Source organism: Oncorhynchus tshawytscha, unplaced genomic scaffold (assembly GCF_018296145.1).
Source record: "Oncorhynchus tshawytscha isolate Ot180627B unplaced genomic scaffold, Otsh_v2.0 Un_contig_7726_pilon_pilon, whole genome shotgun sequence".
NCBI lineage: Eukaryota > Metazoa > Chordata > Actinopteri > Salmoniformes > Salmonidae > Oncorhynchus > Oncorhynchus tshawytscha.
In genome coordinates, this window is record NW_024608855.1 from 46,895 (window position 1) to 57,117 (window position 10,223).

Genomic DNA, 10,223 nt, shown 5'->3' on the forward strand with positions numbered 1-10,223 from the left:
TTTGATAATGTGTGAATGTCTTCAGATCGTGCTTATTAAATGCAGTGAAGATACAAACAAGCATAGATCAGAAAACATACAGTATTACATTTGCATAATATTTTTGTCATTCCTGTGATAGTTGTAATCACTCCTTTGTTCCTCTAGGTGGAGACAGATGACTTTGTAGAGCTGATGGGTCCTGAGACCTTAGCAGAGACAGTGGAAATTAAAGGAGTGAAGGGACGCTTTCAGAGGTACAGAGACCATAGGAAGTAGTTTGGGGGTGGTGATGGGGTGCTGCGATTTTTTTTTGGGGGGGGGGTAAACTGAACACAATAGGGCATTTAGTTATTTAAGAACAGTAATTTGTCATCATTTAATATTCATTTGTTGAGGTTGGTTGATACTTCTTCTAATGTGTGTAAATCATTAGAATATGTCCCCAGATAGTCCTTAGATGAACTATAAATCAACCAACCAGCAACCCAGCAACAAACCAGCCAACCAGTCAAAACAATGACAAATGGTAATGTTACAGACTCTCATTGTACACAGCATTCACCTTGTTTACTACTTCCCTCTCTCAGCCTCTTGAAACATCTCATTGGTGTAGTGGCTTGTTGTACTGCACTGTAACAGGAACAGGCAAGGCAGAGACACTAAGCAAGGTCAGAACATTGACTGATATACACAGTGTACAAAACCTTAGGAATACCTTCCTAATATTGATTTTCAGCCCCCTTTTGCCCTCAGAAAAGCATCAATTTGTTGGGGCATGGACTCTACAAGGTGTTGAAAGCATTACACAGGGAAGCTGGCCCATGTTGACACAAACCGGTGTGCCTGACACTTACTACCATACCCTGTTCAAAGGCACTTAAATATTTTGTCTTGCCCATTCACTCTCTGACTGAAACACACACACAATCCAAGTCTCAATTGTCTCAAGGCTTAAAAATCCTTATTTAACCTGTTTCCTCCCCTTCATTTACACTAATTGAAGTGGATTTAACAAGTGACATCAATAAGTGATCATAGCTTTCACCTGGATTTACCTGGTCAGTCTATGGAAAGAGCAGGTAATTGTTAATGTTTTGTACTCTCTATAGATATCAAATAATGAAGTCAAACAACTTGTATTATGTACAGCAACCTCTTAAGGATCGGACCCTTCAATTTTCACCTAAAATGACATTCCCAAATCTAACTGCCTGTAGCTCAGGACCTGAAGCAAGAATATGCATATTCTTGATACCATTTGAAAGGAAACACTTAAGTTTGTGGAAATGTGAAATTCGTGTAGAAGAATAAAACATTAGATCTGGTAGAAGATAATACAAAGAAAAAGCATGTGTTTTTTTGTCACATCTTTTAAATGCAAGAAAAGGGACATGATATTGCTTAGGAGAACAGGCACAATTTAGATGTTGGCCACTAGATGGAAGCAGTTGTAGTAAAACGCCAAATGGATCTACCTCCTGGCCCTCTTCCCCTGCCTTACCCACCAATGGTAGAGACAGAGATGACCACGCCTACTGAAATGCCGGATTGGACAGCGTCACCAGAAGATGACTCAAGCCAACCCACTACTGAACAAGACTGGTGTCAGGAAGAACCACCCTCTGCCTCAAGTGACACCTCTGAATAGGAACAGCTGTTAGACTCATTGCTGATATAGTAAGGGCACTGTCCTAAACGGATGCCCATATATGTACTGTTATAAGAGTAAGGGCACGATCATAAACGGATGCCCATATATCAACTGTTGTTAATATGTGGTAATCCAGCTGTGTGTCCTCCAAAGTTTGTAGAGGGGAGGACACTCACGTGACCTCGAGTGAGAGATAAAAAAGGTATATATAGAGAAACTGCCGATACTTCAGCGCTGCCTTCTTGAATTCATTTAGACAACCATTTGACTTAGGGTAATTGGCACCTGACTCAAATTACTTAAAGATTCTAACTTGTTGGATCTGAGAAGTGTCTCTCCGATATACCGTTTAACTATTGAACAGCTGTTCTGTCGCCTGCGGCCTTGTGTGTGTGTATACTGACGCAAATTACATCTAGAGAAAGTCTCAGTAACTTATCCTCTCGATTGAGCTCAGTACCTCGCCCTCGTTGTATGGCACAGATTATTCAATATTCCAGTGGGGCAGGGAATCACCAGCGGGTTCTCTCATCCAGTCCAAACTTGAATCTCTAAATTTAGTAAAGCACCGACTCCAATTCAACCTCTCAGCCAGTAGAGGGGAGTCGCTACCTACCTAAATTCTTAAAAGAACTCTGACCGACTGAAACTCTGCTCCTGATACCGTGGGTCTCCCTGTCATCTTTTAAAGGTAATTAAGTTGAAATATTATATTTTATTAGAGATAAGTCTTATCATTGTACCAGGTATTATAGAGCATTAAGGCATTTGCATGTTTTTGATTAACGCTGTGTGTAACCGAGTAACAAATTGTGTATTTTGAAGTGTGTTTGATTGTAAAAGACAAAAAACAGAGTGTTTACAAAAATAAACGGTAGCCATATTTTGTCTCGAGTAAAACGTCCTCCCAAGACAAATTTGACACTCCCCTCTACCGGGACACTGGAAACGGAGACTAATACTCTATGACAGAATGAGTTACCATTAAAAGACAAGGAGGAAAGTGTGTCCAGTAGTGATTCATTAATTGTCTTGTCGATCTAAGTTTTATTATCCAAGCGATACATAGCCGACGGGCAGAGTAGTGAGACTAAGTTGACTAAAGGTCTTCACACTTTAAACTAGATACATCACAGAGGGGAAACACTCACCACAGGGAAATCATACAGAGACTGGTAGGACTAGTGCTTAATAACAACTCAAGGACCAATTAGTGGTGTAAAAGGAGTCTAGAGGATAAACGTGGGGTTCACACATCCCAGCTAGAGCTAGACCGTTGAGAGTGACAAGGCAAAAGACCTCCCTACGCGGACAACGTATCGATATAGAAAGAGAGGCAGGGCTACGCAAGCGGTCCTGGTTATACCGATATACCCTGAAGTATCTATAGTGCCCTGTCCAATCCAGGGAACGGGACGCTAACCACCTCTAGCACCCCGCTGCCGGCCAAGGGGCGGGGCTGAAGGTTTCGTATCGCGACACAGTGTATGTGAAAAGTTTTAGAGATATCCAATGAACCATTGCATTACTGTTCAAAATGTTGTATCAGATCTGCCTATTGGTTTATTGATACATTTTCAAGTGCAAAACTGTGTACACGTTTCCATCCCCCTCAGGATCCTCTCTCTCCTCTCTTCCATCTCTCTCTCTCAGGATCCTCTCTTCCATCTCTCTCTCTCAGGATCCTCTCTTCCATCTCTCTCTCTCTCAGGATCCTCTTTTCCTTCTCTCTCTCAGGATCCTCTTTTCCTTCTCTCTCTCAGGATCCTCTCTTCCATCTCTCTCTCTCAGGATCCTCTCTTCCTTCTCTCTCTCAGGATCCTCTTTTCCTTCTCTCTCTCAGGATCCTCTTTTCTTCTCTCTCTCAGGATCCTCTTCCTTCTTCATTCTCTCTCTCAGGATCCTCTCCTCTCTTCATTCTTCTCTCAGGATCCTCTCCAGTCTTCTTCATTCTCTCTCTCAGGATCCTCTCCTCATCTTCTTCATTCTCTCTCTCAGGATCCTCTCCTCATCTTCTTCATTCTCTCTCTCAGGATCCTCTCTTCCATCTCTCTCTCAGGATCCTCTTCTCGTCTTCTTCATTCTCTCTCTCTCAGGATCCTCTTCTCGTCTTCTTCATTCTCTCTCTCTCAGGATCCTCTCCTCGTCTTCTTCATTCTCTCTCTCTCAGGATCCTCTTCTCGTCTTCTTCATTCTCTCTCTCTCAGGATCCTCTTCTTCTTCATTCTCTCTCTCTCAGGATCTCTCTCCTCGTCTTCTTCATTCTCTCTCTCTCAGGATCCTCTTCTCGTCTTCTTCATTCTCTCTCTCTCAGGATCCTCTCCTCGTCTTCTTCATTCTCTCTCTCTCAGGATCCTCTCCTCGTCTTCTTCATTCTCTCTCTCTCAGGATCCTCTCTCGTCTTCATTCTCTCTCTCTCAGGATCCTCTCCTCGTCTTCTTCATTCTCTCTCAGGATCCTCTCCTCGTCTTCTTCATTCTTCTCTCTCTCAGGATCCTCGTCTTCTTCATTCTCTCTCTCTCTCAGGATCCTCGTCTTCTTCATTCTCTCTCTCTCAGGATCCTCTCCTCGTCTTCATTCTCTCTCTCTCAGGATCCTCGTCTTCTTCATTCTCTCTCTCTCAGGATCCTCGTCTTCTTCATTCTCTCTCTCTCAGGATCCTCGTCTTCTTCATTCTCTCTCTCTCAGCCTCCTGGAACATCTCATTGCTGTAGTATCTTCCTCCATTCATCATGACCATCTTGTTTATCTTCTACAGCAGCTCAGTGACCTGAGAGGGATTCTGATCTTCATTGTTGAGAAGACATGATATCTCCCTGAGTAAAATGAAGATCTGGATTACAATTATCCACAATGTATATATACTGAACAAAAATATAAACGCAACATGTAAAGTGTTGGTACTATGTTTCACGAGCAGAAATAAAAGATACCAGAAATGTTCCAAACGCACAAAAAGCGTATTTCTCTTAAATGTTCAAATGTAAATCATCCCTGTTAGTGAACATTTCTCAGTGTCCATCCACCTGACAGGTGTGGCAGATCAAGAAGCTGATTAAACAGCATGATCATTACACAGGTGCACCTTGCGCTGGGGACAATAAAAGGCCACTTTAAAATGTGCAGTTTTGTCACACAACACAATGCCACTGATGTCTCAAGTTGAGGGAGTGTGCAATTGGCATGCTGACTGCAATAATGTCCACCAGAGCTGTTGCCACAGAATCGAATGTTAATTTCTGTAACATAACCCTTCTCTAACGTTGTTTTAGAGAATTTGGCAGTACGTCCAACCGGCATCACAACCGCAGACCAAGTGTAATCACGCCAATCCAGGAACTCCAAATCCGGCTTCTTCACCTTCACCTACACCTGATTGGCTGGGCCTTGCTCTCCAGTGTGTGGGCCTGAATCCCAAGTGGGTGGTGCTATGCCCTCCCAGGCCCACCCATGGCTCCGCCCCTGCCCAGTCATGTGAAATCCATAGATTAGGGCCTAATTTATTTATTTCAATTGACTGATTTCCTTATATGAACTGTAACTCAGGAAATTTGTTGAAATTGCATGTTGAATTTATATTTTTGTTCAGTATATAGCATCTAAACTTTTCCCATCCACCTGTCACGTCTGCTCCCGCTCTTCCCTTCCCCTGGCGCTTGAGGGCGCCAGATTACCCTGCATCACACGCTCCTGCCATCAATCATGCACACCTGCCTTCCCTCATCACTCGCATCAGCATTATTGGACTCACCTGGACTCACTTATCTCCTGTTGATTTCCTCCCCTATATTTGTCAGTTCCCCAGCTCTGTTCCCTGCTGATTCATTGATTGTTTTTTGTCTTTGTTTTCTGTTTGCTGACGCTGTTCCTGGCTCGTTATATGTCCATTATTTATTCAATGTTACTCCCCGTACCTGCTTCGTGTCTCTCCAGCGACATCTCATGTGACACCACCTCTCCTTCTGTCTTTCTAATGTAACAGTCACGAGATGCATTTGTTTCAAAATCTTTCCAGGATGGTGGTTCCTGCTGCACTCTTTCCAACTCCAGTCTTCCCCACCAGAACAATCCAGACCTCATGTTCTGTTGGATTACAATGAAAATGTTGTTGCCTTTGACATGAGTATAACCTTGATGTTCTTCCTGTTGGCACATTTACAAACAATTTTTCTGTTAAATAGTTTTCCCTCCAAATTGAGTGGAACAAGGGAGGGTATCAGTTCCTGGTGTGACCAGACAAGAGGATGTATTTCTGTTAAATGGCTTCAGTAAAACATTTTGAAGTGAAACAGTTTTCCCTCCAAAAAATAAATATTGTGACATCACCACATGAGAGCTGTGAGGACTCAAGGTCAGTTACTGAACTGATTAAGTTGATGCAGATCTCTTACTAGTGTAGATAGTTGAATGAGGGCCATGCTTTAACCCTGATAGTAAAACAGAACCACTTGATCAGTTCAGGGTCAGATAATGACATGATGGTTTTAGAGTCCATTGATGGTGAGAAGTTGCCAACCACAGATCTAGGATCAGATTTCACCGCTGTCAGTACAAACCTTAACAATAGGAAGTGTATATTCAGTTGGCAGATCCAAAGGTTAGGGTTATTAGGGATACAATTGGTTAGGTTTAGGTTTAGAGTTAATGTTACTCATAGTGTTGTAGGTTTAGGGTTACACAGTGTTAAAGGATTAGGGTTACACAGTGTTATAGGATTAGGGTTACACAGTGTTATAGGATTAGGGTTACACAGTGTTATAGGATTAGGGTTACACAGTGTTATAGGATTAGGGTTACACAGTGTTATAGGATTAGGGTTACACAGTGTTATAGGATTAGGGTTACACAGTGTTATAGGATTAGGGTTACACAGTGTTATAGGATTAGGGTTACACAGTGTTATAGGATTAGGGTTACACGGTGTTATAGGATTAGGGTTACACAGTGTTATAGGATTAGGGTTACACAGTGTTATAGGATTAGGGTTACACAGTGTTATAGGATTAGGGTTACACAGTGTTATAGGATTAGGGTTACACAGTGTTATAGGATTAGGGTTACACAGTGTTATAGGATTAGGGTTACACAGTGTTATAGGTTTAGACAATATTTCCATATTGTTCAGTTATAGGCGTTCATTCAACTCGGAAACGATCCTGTCGACGGTTCTATAGAACCCTTTTTTAACCTTAATAAATTTCGCAGGTTCCGATAACTTTTTGCAATAAAAATCACGGTCCTTATCTTTGATATTATACCAGCTATGGGGGTATGTAAATCTCGCTGAGACCTACTTCCCAGGCCTCTGATAATTCTATAGGCTTTGGAAAATTGGTTGTATAATTCAAACCCTGATTATTACGATATACATGTGCGGACGCATTACTGGGGAGAGTCAGGTAGAAGCCGCTGTGTTCCATGATGCACTCCTGTGTACACGCGAATGATGATGTATTTTATCATGCATGGGGGTTTAAATTAACCCCCGATGCCTCCACCACATCGTGCTCTAATACCCAACTGTTGAACTTTTGGGGCCAGTTATTCCAGCCTACCAGCACCCATTTTTGACCCTTTTCTCTCTTTTGATCTAGAATCTCCTCCATGTGAAAGACTTTGTCTTTACCCAACTGTACCTTCTGTAATTCCTTCTCATAAAAAGATCCCTCTATAAGTTCCCCGTCATAATCTTTTAATTGTAGACCGGGGGTATGCGCGGCAGACATTCTGTAACCGTGAACAACTCATCGCTGTAGCCTTGCTCATATTTTTTGTCGAAAACACCCCTCAACTTGGATATACGCACCAAGTCCCCCACATTGAATTTAAAATGTATTTTTTTCTTACGGCAAAGGGGGAACAAACCATACATATTTTTAAAGACTTGAAAAGAGTTTTCAGAAGAGACCTCGGAGGGTTTCATCCGTATACTCTTATGGTAACTATTGCTGTACCCCATTACTAAATCTTGAACTAAATCGATATATCTACGCGTATTGTGAGCTGTAAAATAGCGCCACATCCGCTCCTTCAGAGTTCTGTGAAAGCGTTCAACAACTGAAGCTTTCAAATCCGAGCCTGTAGCAAAATGTACTATATTGTGCTTCTTCATGAGTTTCTGAAATGTATTATTAAATTATTTTCCGCCATCAGTCTGCACTCTCTTGGGGGCTCCTCCTTCCTTCAAGATAGAGTCAAAGGCTCGGGTCACCTCTGCCCCGCTCTTATTTTGTAAGACCCTGACAAAAGCTATTTTAGAGAAAATATCTATAACCGTTAGCATGTAGTGATTTCCAAGGGCCTGCACGTCACATAGATCCGCCTGAAATTGGGACAATGGTTGGGTAGAAAAAACTCTATTTCTTGGAAATTGTTTTCTTACAGGTTTATGTAGAGTGTGTGCATCCTGCTCTGATAACCATTCATTCACTTTAGCATCGCTTAACCGGCTACCTGTTTCTTCGGCTATAGCTCTCTGTAAACGTTCCTTACCCCCATAAGACCCGGGGTTAGACCCAGGGATTATAATTAATATTTTTCAACATCTGCTCTGCCATCCTTCTTACCTCTCTGAGGTACAATAACGTTAATGAGCCACTTTCAAATAACGACATTTCATTTTTGGGATTTTTATTTTCAAGAAAACATTATGTATTACGTATACAGACAATTCAGAATTCGTTGCAGGATACATGTCCCCGTTTTCTCAACGATCACATCATGCAACACCCCGTATATTTGGTTTAGATTAACAGGCTTGTGTCGCTGAATTTTTAAAACACACACTTCCGCTATATAAGTATATAAACAACAAATATGATAGTCCACTCCTAATGTCTGGTCGGTATATTCTTCTCCTTCAGCTACCGTATAGAGGTTCACTCTACAGGCCAAGTAATCAAACAGATACCCCCATTACTGTCCATTAGACATCAGCACTTGATCTTTCAGCTCAGTTGCGGGCGGTATCTGGGTTCTATACACATTTAGAAACCGCTTTTTTGGCGCATCGTATATTGCAGCTTTATACTTGGCCCTTTCTCTATGCTTCAGCCGCGGTCCTGCTTCCGTTGTTACAGTCATCACAGCTTTGCCACTGATCACAAAATCCATGTCTTGTTTACTGTTCTGGGGTCGCATGCCTTGTTCTGGACTTTTATTTATAATGCGTATGCCACAGCCAATACCCCGGACATTCCTGCTTCATTAGATAACAACCATAAGGGCAAAGCTGGGGGTGGGGGGCCATACTCTTTCAAAAGTTCAAACACTGAACCCCGCCAGTTCAACCAGGTCCCTAGACATCAATCAGCATGACAACTTCAAAGGAATAGATGCAATATAGATATAAAATAACACACCCTCTAACACGTGACAACAGGAACAGGATGTCCTGGCCGGAGGCCCATATTTGGACATGTACACGTTATCTGGACACAGGGTCATCAATCAACATTTTGACCCGTGCCGTCTACTTTATTCTCTCTTGTCTGCATGTCTGTATGGTCAAAAAACTATACCGCTCCCGCATCTAGCAAGGACTCCCTCCCCCGAAGGCCCAACTTCCTGCCTTTATCCTAACACACTTATCACAATACAATGAATGGGCAAGAGGGGAGGCCAAAAACTGAGTTATATTAATTTGTTAGTGTATCTCAATCAGGTAAATATAAATCATAAAAAGGTACGTACCTAATATTCCATCATATACATTCATATTTAATATATTTACACAAATATACATGGAGCTCCGTATGTTCAGTCTTTTATACAAATATGTCCAAATCGGCTCGAACAGGGGGTACTAGAGGACTGGAGTTGGGCTGTTGAGGGTACAGGAGGACTGGAGTTGGGCTGTTGGGGGTACAGGAGGACTGGAGTTGGGCTGTTGGGGGTACAGGAGGACTGGAGTTGGGCTGTTGGGGGTACAGGAGGAGGGCTGTTGAGGGTAATTGAGGACTTGCAAAGAAAAAGCCATATCTCCGACTGGCCAATAAGAAGAAAAGATTAAGAAGGGCAAAAGAACAGACACTGAACAAAGAAACTCTGCCTGGAAATCCAGCATCCCGGAGTCGCCTCTCCACTGTTGACGTTGAGACTGGTGTTTTGAGGATGCTATTTAATGAAGCTGCCAGTTGAGAACTTGTGAGGTGTCTGTTTCTCAAACTAGACACTCTACTGTACTTGTCCTCTTGCTCAGTTGTGCACCGGGGCCTCCCACTCCTCTTTCTACCTGGTTAGAGACAGTTTGCTCTGTTCTGTGAAGGGAGTAATACACAGCATTGTACGAGATCTTCAGTTTCTTGCCAGTTTATCACATGGAAGAGCCTTCATTTGTCAGAACAAAAATAGACTGATGAGTTTCAGAAGAAAGGTCTTTGATTCTGGCCATTTCGAGCCTGTAATCGAACCCACAAATGCTGATGCTCCAGGTACTCAACTAGTCTTTAGAAGGCCAGTTTTATTGCTTTAAATCAGGACAACAGTTTTCAGCTATGCTAATGTAATTGCAAAAGGGTTTTCTAATGATCAATTAGCCATTTAAAATTATAAACTTGGATTAGCTAACACAACGTGCCATTGGAACACA

At 42.3% G+C, this 10,223-nt stretch overlaps 1 long non-coding RNA gene across 1 annotated transcript; it reads left to right on the top strand.

Annotated features, from left to right (window-relative positions):
* Positions 1-1,706: 1,706 nt before the first annotated feature.
* Positions 1,707-5,551, top strand: LOC121843898. Its single transcript, XR_006081786.1, has 2 exons — positions 1,707-2,324; positions 4,906-5,551. It is a non-coding gene; the product is annotated as an uncharacterized LOC121843898 (long non-coding RNA).
* The last annotated feature ends 4,672 nt before the right edge of the window (positions 5,552-10,223 follow it).